Below are 14,467 nucleotides of genomic sequence, written 5' to 3'. Positions count from 1 at the left end.
ATTCCGCGCATCGCGAGCGACCGAAATCGTTTTTCCTGATATATTTTTATGCTCTTGCGCGCGCGGTATAATCCGAACAAACTCGTGAATCGGCATTTGCATTAGTATTTGCAATAAATATAATAATAAGAGTATAGTTTGGATTATTGGGATTAGACGTAGATTCAGTGGGGAGGAGCCCCCCCCCCCCCACACGTTAGCGATGATTTATTTAGGAAAAATACTTCGAAAAAATAATCTTAACAAATTTTAAGTTATCTCCACGTTATCTCGGACACTGATTTAGATCGTACGGCATTATATCTTACCTACCTATATATGGTATATATTATAGCTGTATACCTACACGTAGACTGCACTGTTTTGATATTTTGTTGTATCATACATAAGTACTGCTATACATAAAACCGTCATAAACATTAAACATCATTAATATTAAAATTATTAGGTTAAGTAAACATGTAAATAATGTGTAACAATAAATTAAGTCTTAGTAAATGTAGCTAAATAGAATCTGAGTGGACCGATAATATATAATTAATTGGAGTGATTGGACCAGCCAAATGTATTAGGTCGTCCTGCAGTGATTCTGTTGGTTTCTTGATAGTCGATGAGGCCACGGTGACTCTTTTGGAACACAAGCGGAAATTGGTGGTTGCTTGCGAGACTTAGCCTGCCAAAAATATGATTGATAATTTTTCGAAGGTACCCCTTCTTTTTTGTAAACAAATAATTAGACCACCATCCTCTAAAATACATCCAACAATCCACCTATATATTATGTTTGAAAAAACACTAATAAAGTTTTATATTTTTTAATTAATGTGTGTTTATAGTGTACGTCGAAAGCGATCGGCGTATATACGACAATAATTTTTAACTATGAAGCCGTCACCGAATTTCACTATACCGCGTAAAATATATTTATTGTTATTATATTGTGCGTTATATTATTATGACACATTATTCGAACGCTATTCAAGTCGCGTGTTTACTGTTGCGGTACGAGAGTAAAAAAGAAAAATCGATCACATTATTTATTTATTTTTTATTTATATTTGCGAACTCGAGAACACCACAGCGGAAGGACGTACGGGCAGGTAGGCAGGGTAGGCAGGTACGCGCGCGTGTGCGTATATGATATTATGTAAACTCAATAAATGAAAGTGTTTTGGAATCCAATGTACACACTATACTGCACAATGCCAGTTTTATTTTTATGCCAGGTTTGAAGAGGTAATTTCGTTGTATATATATGAATACACGACGGCGGTTTCCATCATGCAGTGTTGTATAATAATATGATGGTGTATTTCATTGTTGAACTGTGTGTATGCTGTGTGTATACGCAGATGATGATGGTATTATATACCTATATGCGCATACGGTAAATATTTGAGGACTCGCGCAAAAGTTACTAACCACCCCCCCCCCTTTTCCTTTCGGAAATATTTTGATATGATTTGCTTATTTATTTATTTATAATAATTAACAAAAATTATTATAACATTCCCGTTAATATTGTAGTACCTACGCATCGACACAATATATTAATATGTATATTATGACAATTGTATCTCTGTAAGCGCCGCGGCAGTTTTTGCGACGTCAAAATAGTAATTTTGATATATATATATATATATATATATATATATATATATAGAGAGAGAGAGAGGTATAGGTCTATACATACGCAATCGCACGACAAAACGTCGATTTATGTATTATTATTTCCTATATTATGTTATAATTTAATACTAAAAACAAAATAACGAGTTAACTGCCCACCGATCGGCGCCGCAGCGGCGTGTTGTGTCGTATGGTGCACGGCGGCGGAGAGAGCTAAAAAGTTTTAAAAAGTAAAAACGAGGTCAAGCCGCGAGAGAACTCGAATAAAAAAATAAAAAACGAAGGAAAACCGAAATAAAACCACCGTATAAGAGAATATACGAGTGGAAAAAGTTTTTTTTATACTGCGGGGACCTAGATAACACTTGCAGGTAATTCATGATGTAGTCGGAAGGCTTCGTCTATCATCGTCGTCCTTCAAACAGTACGCGTGCCGTGTGTGTAGGTACATTATGCCCGTGTAAACCTATAAACAACAATATATAATATTATATATACACATAATATATATGGTACACGGGGGTTATTGTATAGTATGTGTGTGTGTGTGTGTATGACGAGAATTTACGCCAATGGCAACTCCGCGTGGTTGGAATAAATATAATATATACTTATAATTAGCGCGCGAACGTGATTTGAGGTCTCGCTGTATACCGCTTGCAACCCACTCGCTCGACCGCCCACCCGCTTTACCACCGGTGCCGGTGCCAGTGTCGTCCGCCGTTCATCGTCGTCGTCAGTCTCGTGGTGGACGATAGGGGGGGGGGGGGAGCTTTGGCGCGGAGTTTACTTATAAAATTAATTAAAAATTGACATTTTCATTTACGTACGAGCGACGACGAGCGGTAGGGGCTATCGCGGTGGTGCATGCAGCAGTAGTCGCGGGCGGATAACGCCGACTGGAGCGGACGATAATATTATGTCGGTCGGCGGAAGTATTGGCGGAGAAGGGATGGAAACGTTTGGCGCATGCGCGGGAACGGTCCGGCGGCGGTGGTGGCGGGGAAAGCTCGAGCGAGAGACCTCGTCGGATCGATTGCGGCGGCGGCGGTAGCGGCGTGCCGGTTCTGCAGCTTATACATATGTATGTGAGTGTGTGTGTGTGTACCCCCCAATTCCCGCAGCCACTATGGCGGCCACCACCTCCACCTGCAACTCCTCCACGAGCCCTTAACAAATAATATACATAATAAAAATAAATAAAAACCAGTCAAATTTTAATAAAAATATTATATTACGTACAAACCTCCTATATATCCACTATAGCACGACAAACGCGTTGTTTGCATTTGTTTGCTACCTAAAATATTAATATAATTTTAAAATGCGGTTGGACACAATATGACCTGTGTGTGTGTGTGTGTGTGTGTGTGTGTGTGTGTAATGACTGTAATGTGCTGGATACGATGCGTGGCTGCAGAAAGTGAGTGGGTAAAAAAAAATAGATTAACAATCGCGATTTCATAACCTTTATTACGCGAACGTTAGGCGATTGTAATGTTATTGCGTGCTTTTGCGCACAAAACCGTCGTCGAGGAGTTCGAAAATATATTCGTTTTATCATTTCACATATTTTTACTATAATTGTATTCAATTAAATAATATTATGTGTGCGCACGACCGCGGTGCGGCGGCGGCGGTGATGGGGGAGGGGGGGCGTTTGAGAGAGCTGGTTTGCCGTACTATATCTATACATAGCCGAATAATAATATTATTTTATTTATAAGGACGTGCGCACCGCCCACAGTGTCGTCGGCAAGACGGTATTGTTTCGCGGTTGGCCCAATGCCTAGTGTTTTAAAAACGCCGCCGCCGAAACGCATGCGTTTCAGCCAGTTGGTGGCCGCCGTCATTTATACTATTATTTATTTTTATTATTTCGTGTGTTTTATATAGCAATAATATTATAACATGACGTTATTATTGCGAATAGGTACCTATAATGAATGGAATAATTATTTGTATATTATTACTCGCGCACATCATAATATAGGTAAGTACCTATACTATATTACGTTATTCATTAAAATATTATGATATAATAATATATGATTTACTCGAACTCTGTAATATTTTTACTTTTCGGTCTTTTTTCAGTTATTATTACATAGATTGCGTAGACACTATTATATGTACAATTGCCTAGTGTGCTTTTCGTCCTCAAAAACTCGTCGCATATATCGAGTCGAACAATATTTAGGACGAGTTTTGACAGTTCGTTGGACATCATATTTCAATTGCAACGTGAACGCATTTAATTAGATCTGTGTACACTTGATAACATATAAAATAATCTATGACATATACAACTTTTATACTGCAATTATAATATTATTATTATAGTATTATCCCTGCACCGTCACACTGATATTAAAATCGAGAATAATATTATAGTATATATTATATAATAATATTTGTAGATAACAAATTGCTGTCTGAGATACAGGCTAAGTAGTGAAGAGAGAAACCCGGACCCGAAATAATACCGCAGATGATGCTCTTATATATTATAGGTGACCACCAATTACCTAGGTACTTAATGTTTGACCGCTTAACTTTGTCAGGCACTACTGTTAATTGGAGTTAATTTTTCGACTGTGTTCGTCGAATACTTATTGTCGATTTTTTTCTTTAGTCTAAAAAAATCGAGTCCATTTCCCACTCTCCTCTCGACTGATCTGCATCAGATGAACATGTACAACGCCAGACGAGGTGTACAAAGCTTTTACGAGCCCAATATAATATTATACTGCACCACAACGACGCCAATAACTGCAGTAGCGATTACTCGCGCGGTGGACGGTTCTTGCTTGAATATTATTCTTACGCGGCAAAGTAAAAAAAAGTAATTTATTTCGAATTACGAAAGGTTAAAACGATTTGTTTTTTATCACGTTTATGCTGTTTTTCTTTTAAACAGATCTTGGTGTACACACATATATATATATACACGCGTAAATCATGGTGACGCATTAACGGGCATAGATAATATAATATACACCTCGTATTATCTATAATGCTAACGGGTCTATATAAAACTTTAAATTATTAGCGCGATAAGAGATAAGACGCATATAAATAATGAGCATATATATAATTTAAAACCATGACATGTTCGTTTTATTTTTATGAACGTAAAAACAGTTTATAATGGTTTATATTAATATTATACAATTTTATTTTGGATACGATTGAAAATCACATTCAAGAGTTCAGTTAAAAAAATAAATATATACGATCGAATTAACGACGAATGATAACTTTTAATGGTTTGAAACTACCTACTTTCTAAATCTCGTTCGATATTAATAATGTGTTATATATTTTAACGAATAAGCGGTTTGTAAAAATTTAGAAAATAATTATGTTCTCGTCATACTTTTATATACATCACATCGTTGATCAATTAAACGGCAGAACCGTGCCTAATATAGTCATTATAGATAGGCAATAATATGTGAAAGTCAAAACCATGATAAATTAGACAGGTGACATTTATATACGCCGCAACCGTGATGTATTTGATTTACATTGTTCTGTGGTCTTATCATACCTAAACAGATCACATTTTCGTAACAAGCAGAAGAGGTGCGTTTATGTGCGCAGTTCCATCAAAAATTGAAAAATCATACCATGTTATACTTTATCATGATCAGAACACATTTAAAATCATAACTTAAGTATCCATATTAATAATATTGTATATTAATGGCCTATAGCTGTTGAAGCCTTATTCTCAATAAAAAAATAAAATAAAATACATTTAAGAAATATAATATTATATAATTTAGAAATAATATATAGCTAATAATTAAGAATGCTATATATCTGAATAACAATAATTAAGCCGTTTACATTTTTGTGTGATATGATAAAATAAAAACATATAAATAACAATTATAAAATATAAATAAATTATAATTAAACATAATATTCAATATGTATATAGGTATATTGTAAACAAACTATGTACGGGCTCATTTCGTTATTCTTTGGCACGACTTGAACCGTCACTGATAAGATGGCCAAATTTGGTATCAATCATGACCTGATAACGGTATGAAAAAATCATAGCGACTTTAAGATTTTATAATATCCGCGCTGCTATAAAATACCTACAATAATTCTACGGCTATTTTTATTCGACAATTTAATTAACGAAAAAACACATTTCCCCCTTCATTTCGGGCCAAAAGGATGTAACAATCAAAAACAAATTACGAATGCATGCCGCATGTGAATCATTTCACAAACAATTTAATTTGTCCATAACGCCCAATTGCTGCAGTTAATAATCAAATTTATAGAAATTTCAGTAAAATTTTAACTGAACACTTATCTATAAATAAATCAAATCATTGTAAGGTTAAAAAACGAAACTCTCGAAGATAAAAATGTATACAACGGAAACACTTAAATAATATTATTATTTTAATTTTTTAACTCGATGAAATATAGATTGATATTGTATGTTTTAACTCTATAATATACTGGTAAAATGATTTAGAAATTTTATTTATTTTATTTATCAGATACCTCAAATCTCTAACGTCTTTGATAAAAACTATTATATTTGTGATTTGTTAATTATTTAAACGCAACATTATATAAATTCAGTCGTGAAATTAAGTAGATATATTTTAACAACATCAGTAGAACACTAGAATTTAATTATTATTTGCTATATCTGCTGTTTGAACTGTGAAAAAAAATGGGAGGGGAAACTGAAGGTTTGCTGTTGCTACATTGGATGTTGCTAAGTTAATTACTTATTAATACCATTAGAGGCGTATACATACATATATATAGTCAACTATTTTCAAATGAGTCAATATCGCTTTAAGCGCAAATCCTGCAATGATATCATTATACTACATCACAGCTCATATCATTCAATAATTGTACACGCACTGACGCACTTAACCAAAGGTATCTATGCATATATATACATACCAACGTTATTATAATATATAGTGCAATATTAAAGGTATAAAATTCGTCCAAATATTATCAATAGATTCACATCAAAATATTATAATTAATTAAGTGCAGTTTGATGAAAAAATGTAAGTTGATTAGTAGTAATGAATACTATAATGATCAGAAATGCAATGAGAAATACATTCAAAAGTTTTTGCGGCTCAATTATAGAACATATTTAATAATTAAAAAAACAAGTATACGTATGAATAAAAAATTTCCTATGGAACAGTATAGTATAGTTATTAGCTGTTTTATTCGCGCCAACGTCATAATCATTACACCCATTAATGTTTTTTAGTTTATTTGTTAATATTTCCACATTATATGAAGCAAAGCGTTTTAAAAAATAGCTTAAAATGGTTCTCTTGCAGGTATAGTAATATTCACAAGGCGCATTTACTACACGTGCTGTATAATTGTTTCCCTATAAACATTACACGAAATAGTTCTGTCCATTGACCTCGGATTGAAATATGATTTGAAAACGGTTTTCAAATGTTCAGCTCTCCCTTTCCACACACACAATAAAACTGAAATTTTTTTCTAAACGACAAAACGCATTTTCAATATCAAACTTGGATAAACAGATTTTTTAAGTTATAATCACAATTAATTGTATCAGTAAATAAGATAAAGTTTTAATTTATTTGACATATTTCTACGATCATAATATTATTAATCATAATATCACAATCACGAATGTGCACAATGAGAAAGGGCTTAAAATTTGAAAGTAAAAAAAAATGTGAATTTTAGTATTCCTCAACATGTCTCAAAAACTCCATTTCAATCCGATGACACTGGATAGAAATATTTCGTGTTACATTTAAAAATAAATTAAATTGTGCATATTTATTATAATAGGGTATCGATTTCCGTTCATAAACGCGAAAGGCGCACAAAAGCATTTTTTGTTGCAAATTTTGAATTAATTGGTCGGTACTGGCTATTGATTTAATTAAAATATTTATAAAAGACCAAAAAGTTCTACTAAATACACTGATAATGAAATGTAATAGTACCTACGAGCTACGTGGATATATCGAGTAGGTTTATGGTACAGTATAAAATTAATGTGATTTTGTTTATAATTATAATTATATAATATTATGATGAATGAGTCCGTTCAGCGTATGTTATATAATACACTCCTATTAATGCTGATTTTAATATTATTCTTAAATGAGTTTTACTGTAGAACAAAAAAAATATAATAATATAAATTTAATAAGACGCATAATTTAGTTGTGTGGAGTTTAGACTGTGTGGAGCATCAATAATAATCATAATATTATACATATCAAATGGTGATTGCAGATAAAAAGTTTAATGCATTTTGATTAAAAAAAGTATTCTGTTTTTAAGTTGAAGTATATAGGCTATAGGTATAGGTATAAGACTATAAGTACAAGCAAAATTATATAAATTGAAAAGATTTTATATATACGATATCTGCGCATAAATGTATAACAACTTCATTAGAAACTTTTAATCAATGAAAAACTTAGCAAACATGATTTCCTTAAAAAAACTTTCATGAATTTAATTATATATTTTTGCTGTAAAATAGAATTTTTTTTTTACAACGTAAACTATTCTATGTAAGAATAATAAACTAATTTAAATTTAATTAGGTTTATAAATCTTGGAAATGTATTTTAATTAAAACATATTTCGGTAATGTAGTTTCTCAGGGAAAGAGAGAACAGGGAGAGGGGAGTATTTCTGTGAAGTAGCAAAAAAAAAAAAAAAAATAACTATACACTACACGTATACAAATTTTTCTTGGGGGAAAGTAAAGCCGTACAAAATAATAATGACGTAAAAACAACAGAGTTTCCATAATTTGATATAATAATAAATTACATAATACACAAGTAAAATAAGCGAGCCCGATTCGGGTTAAAAATGGACGAAGAGGATAAAATACATTTTGTTACGTTGAAGTACTTAAGAGCTTTACGTCAATAGGAATGGGTGTTTTTCGTGCTGCAGTGCTCGTTTTCTTGGTACTTTTAGTTAACATGACGTGGTAACCTCTTTTTAATTTCAATTTTTTTCCATGCATTATGTTTGTAAACGCAGTTTTTTTTTATTAATTTTGACATTTAAATGATGTTATACTATTGTGTGACAGATATTATACGTAAGACGCGGGTAATTAATAATTTTGGTCGCTGTTGTATACATTTTAAAGTACCTTTATAAGCCTTTACAACTGTTTAGTAAACGGAAATTTTAAGACTTATCTAAAAAAAAAAAAAAATAAAAAAATAAAAAAACATGTATGATGGTTATACAGAAATGTGTTAGTCAGATTTTTCTATATTAGTACTATTTCTTTTTTTTTCTTTCTTTCTTTTTTTTTTTTTTGTATAACTCAAACCAGCTTGAGCACTGCAGATTTTGCATAAACTGCAATAAATTATAAAACAAATTGCTTACCATTGTGGAAAATGAAAATTATTCGATTATTATAATATGTATATTGTATAATATAATATTATATAGATTGAGAGGTTTTGCACGCCTACGTGGCAAAATTCTTTGTTTACCTACGAGATCATTAAGACCTTTCATCGTATAGGTAAAATCGGTTTTGATGAAATCGAGAAAAAAATAAATGACTCGATCCACGCTAAGTCCGACGGTGACAATATTTTAAAATGTGTTGAAGTTAACTTGAACGAGTATAGGTACGGCAATATTTTCGTACAAACAGAGTGCGCGAGCCCACTATATTGTGATTTTTTTTCCGGTTTCAGTGCTTACTTTTACAGTCGCATGCATATAAACGCTAACAAGTTATACGACTGTATACTACTGCACCAGTAACGACTAACAATGATGTGATACAATGAATGAGAAAATCGGAGAGATAAAATCTTTGTACTGAGCACGTCTGCTGCGGTATACACCGACTGTAAACGTTTAAAAGACCATAAATATATTATAATGACAATTGACAGAGCTAGAAAAATTATTAAATTATACATATTTTATGCGTTCGAAAAACTTGTCAATGAGAAACTGAATGCATAATTTATATGCTTCTAGTTTTATAACGTGTATAACATGTAATAATATATTGTACGGAGTACGTCTGGAGAGAAAAAATGCGTTGAAATTATATTAAGTGAAACGACAACGAAAATATGAAAACTGAAATGTAAAGAGTTAGGTATTACACTAATGATATAATATCAATAATGTAATAAGTAATAATACTAATGAGTGGGTAATTATAAACAGCAGATCAAATTAAAGAAATCGAAAAAATTTATGATAGTATTATAATGTCTACATTTTAATCATTGTTATTTTGGAATAGTTAAAATAATTATTATAACATACATACAATGTACATTGTACTTTTATTTTATATAACACCATATAGGTAAGGTAGCAATTACATTTATTAAAATTTATATCATTACAAGTCGACTTACTATTATAAGTACAATATTATATGTCCAAGTATAATAATGCAATATCGAAACTAAATTCCATTGCACAATGTACAATCTATTGTTGAGAAAAAGTCACTTTTAATTTTGAATGACTCGTATGGGTGTTATAATATTTATAACACCCATTATCCCGTTGCTACAACCTGCGCGTAATCTATCCTTTTATTCTCTGAGAAATGAAGTAGGTACACCGGATGCTTATTAATTGCGCTCATAATACGCCTACCTATGTGACATGAACTCCTAATTTTTCTGTTTCACGGATGCGTTCACATTCCCGTAAATAATTGTTGTCGACCACGTCCTATATATTATTATCTATTTTAAACGCCGTCAAACAACGGAAATACGAAAATATTCGATCACTATAATACTAGGTATAATAAGTTAAATAATAGGTGTCTATGATCGTCTTGTTTGAACGTGAATGTCACATCTCGTGTCATAAGTTATACCTATATTTGGGTAGTGTTATTTATAGTTTAACAGTTAAATCGCCAATATATTAGATAACTTTGTAATTTCATAATACATAAGTATTAACATCTAAAAATATTATTATTTTAGATTTAGCTCATCCAAGTCGCGGACGATTCAATAATATTATTATTTGCAATAGGTATGTGACTTAACACCATGTAGTGCATAAATACCCAATCCAAATTATTGAGGAGAAGCTAGAGAGAGCACACGGTTCCATTGATTTTGAGGGCCCATCTTTATCCCCGAAACATGTTTTTTTAAATAAAATAGTAGCTACTAATTGTAAAATAAAAATGTTCTTAATTTGCATGATTGATATTCTAATTATTGATATTATGATGGAGTTTATAAAACGTGTGTCGTGAGTACATCGTTTGAATATAGATAATAGTCATTATTATTTATGACTAGGGCTCGAGTTTTAAAGCATAATAAATAACAAAAAAAAGCACATTGTAATCTATACGTTTAAGGTCGTTTCACACTAACGCGATACGATCGCGGCCCTGCGATGGATAACATTTAATATCTATATTGACTATATTTATATTATAAAATATTATTGCTGGTCTTCACATTTCTTATTAATTAAATAAACATTTTTTTTTTTATTATTATGGCATAAGAAACATACCTAATATAAAAATTAAATTAAAAAGTTTTTACACAAAAAAAGTAAAAATTAATTGGTTTATTTGGAATCAGAATGATGTGAAACAAATTTATACATAAAAATTAGATTTATATCTTACATATATAAAGAAGCAGTTGCTTAAAAATCCGAGCCCTATTTATGACTGTATAGTACAAAATCGTACAATTATATTATATACAGTCATAAAAAATGTATCTACAATTTTTTCGAAGTTAAAGTTAAAATGGGCCAACTAAGACTATGATTGGGGAGGGGCTCAGTTGATCCTTAACCCTGGCTTGTATTTATTACTTCTGTGTATCATATATTTGGTCATTGGCAGGACTTAACTCTCCGCTCTTTATTCTCATCATCATACCATTTCATAGGGGCCTCGGCTGCCCACGTGACATCGGAAAATATGTCAATGAGATATTTGTTTTTGTAACGATTGAATTTTCGTTTTTTAACTCCCCAATTTCCTATCCACACCACGTCTGCAGCTAAAGACTAAAGTTCACAATTTGTCAGTGAGAGAATAAATTATCATTTTTCATCGTCATTTTTTTCGTTGGTAGCAGTTCTGCGCTGATTGAACTATTAATTTAGCGAGACGATCATATTATACATTAATATTAATACTGTATACACTTGTTAGTATAAAAAATATAAATTAATTAAATTAATATAAAAACGTAAACGCGTTCCCTGCAAGTCCTATATATGGAAAAACGAAGGGGGAAAAATAACCCGAAAACGTCATTAACTGCAGCGTACATTCTATAGAAATATGTACGTCGTTAATTGTTGTTAATATTAACCAGCTGACGTCTCTTCGTTATAGTATTATAATTGCAGGGCGCATTACCATGATGGTTGTTGTACTGACGAAAACAAGCAGCGGTAGTTTGCAGCAGTACAGGACCTGTTTCCAATGTCACTTCTGTAGCAGTCACCACATTATCCAGTCAGTTAAACGTGTGTGTGTGTGTCATTGTGTACACGTTATACGTATAATAAGATGTATATGATACGGAGAACAGCTATATGATGGTTAGATGATTCAAATATTATTACTATCATCATGACTGTGGACATTAAACAAATATCCGTCCCTAAAATATTATAACTTTGTACCCGCACGGAAAAAAACCAATCTACGTGAGTAAGAATCGCGTTTAGAATTTGTGTTTGTAATCATTATTTATTATTTCATACGATTTATATTATTTTCTCTTATAATGTTACACAGACATATACAACTGGTGCTTTTGTCTTTTAAAATGCTACTGCAGTTGTATTACGAACGTTATGTGTACGATCGTTCAAAATATAACATCGGTGCACAATCATTTTTCACGCTCCAGACATGATATTATGTAGAAGGAATATTGATTACAATATTTGTAAAACATATTAATATAGCGATGATCTATATTTCACGTCTTTATTATTATACTAAAAATTCACTTACCTAATAGTCGCGTTTATACAAGGAAGCTGAAATCGCCAAATTTAATCCAGTTATAGACATCTTTTGGACGCACCTGTATATATTAAAGTTAGTCTTTTGAACTCAAGTGCGTATATTTAAACGAGTCAAATTAAAATATTATCATTTACCTATGTATATTATATTAATATGTTTAATATTTTATTTGTCAAAACATAATTATACTTTATTTAAAAATCTCAATACCGATAATAATAAAATAAAACTCACCTATAGCTCTGTCTTAGTATATACATAATATACTAATTAATATAATTAATGTAATTGTAATACACTATAATTCTGTGGTTTTTGTATGTATAAGAAATTATAAACGTCACATGAAGCCTTTTAATCATACGTATGTCTACGATATTATGATAGTCAACAACGGTTATTAGTATTATAATGACGTAGGTACAGAGTATCTGAATAAAATCAAATAAAACAAGAAGTGCTGTGTTGCTTATATACTGTTTGTGTGCGCACATGTGCTGTGCCGTATGAAATAAAAGAACTATAAAAAGTTAAATTTTTCCTGAGCACTGTTCGCAGTACCATATATTATATTATTATGACGTTATGGTTATGGAATTACTTTATCGGGGTTTTTCAGTTTTTGACGTTTTCGTGTGAAGAGTGTACAAACGTTTTGTGTCAAACATTCTATAAATGAAAAAAAAAAAATTTGCCTGTGATAAAATAAAGTTTTTAAACACACACACGCCCACAGGATAATCGTAGAACATGAATAAATGCTTCCTGGAAATAAAGTAATTCAATGCGTACGATAAATCGTACATTAAATGTACGATTTACGTGGAAAAATAATACATTATAATGTTATATGGGTTATATAATACTATACACACTCACGCGTACTGCAGTATAATAAGTTAGGTCCCAAATCGGTGGGAAAGAATATATTCTATTTCTGGAAATATTAATTTAAAATGGTATATTGGAAAAGGAAAATATAGGATGGAAAAAACATGTACCCCTACTCACTTTTAAAGTTCGAAATGACACGTGGGAAATAATAACGTTGAAACGGAAATATGCCAAACACGCGTATATTCAATAATATAGCTTTAGGTTATATATATATATATATATATATATATATATATAGAGTTTCAGTAATAGGTTAGATTTTTGATGTGTTGATAGTCAAATAGTTTTCTAAAGTTTAGATCACGGGAGGTGAAAGCTTGACGAGATACGATGGTCAGGGGATTCGAGCACTCGTTTCGGTGTAGATAAATTGTGCAATAAATTGATAAATAATCTGCAGGGGGATCAATTTCTAAAACCTCTTGTTGTTGTCATTTTTCGATGGTGGTATAGTAATTCAAAAAATATAAATCATAATTAGTAGCTATAATATATAACACACGTGCATGATAGTTTGTCACAATATGTAGGTAAACAGAAATATACAATAGGTAGGTACTATTTATTAATGGTAGGCGTTTATTATTTTTTTTATTTTTATAGATTCAGATACTAAGCAAAGTTAATTAAGTCAATTTTATAATTAATCTAATATAACCTAACTTGTAAAAATCTATATTAATAACTTTTTTCTAGTTAATTTTTAAAAATAATAACCTAAATTGAAATCAAGTTTATAGTTTATACATTTAGGTAAATGTTAACAACTATAGTTTAAAGTCTAATTTAAATAATTTAACTAAAATTACTACTTTATTAATAATATAAAAACATTAAAAAAAAAAATGAGTGAAAATATAATATACTGAATACTCGTATAAG

The sequence above is a fragment of the Diuraphis noxia genome, unplaced genomic scaffold (genome assembly GCF_037042655.1).
Source record: "Diuraphis noxia isolate RWA-SAM2 unplaced genomic scaffold, SU_Dnox_SAM2 contig0001, whole genome shotgun sequence".
In the NCBI taxonomy this organism is placed as follows: domain Eukaryota; kingdom Metazoa; phylum Arthropoda; class Insecta; order Hemiptera; family Aphididae; genus Diuraphis; species Diuraphis noxia.
The sequence above is the reverse complement of the archived record's forward strand: the minus strand, read 5'-3'. Positions refer to the sequence as shown.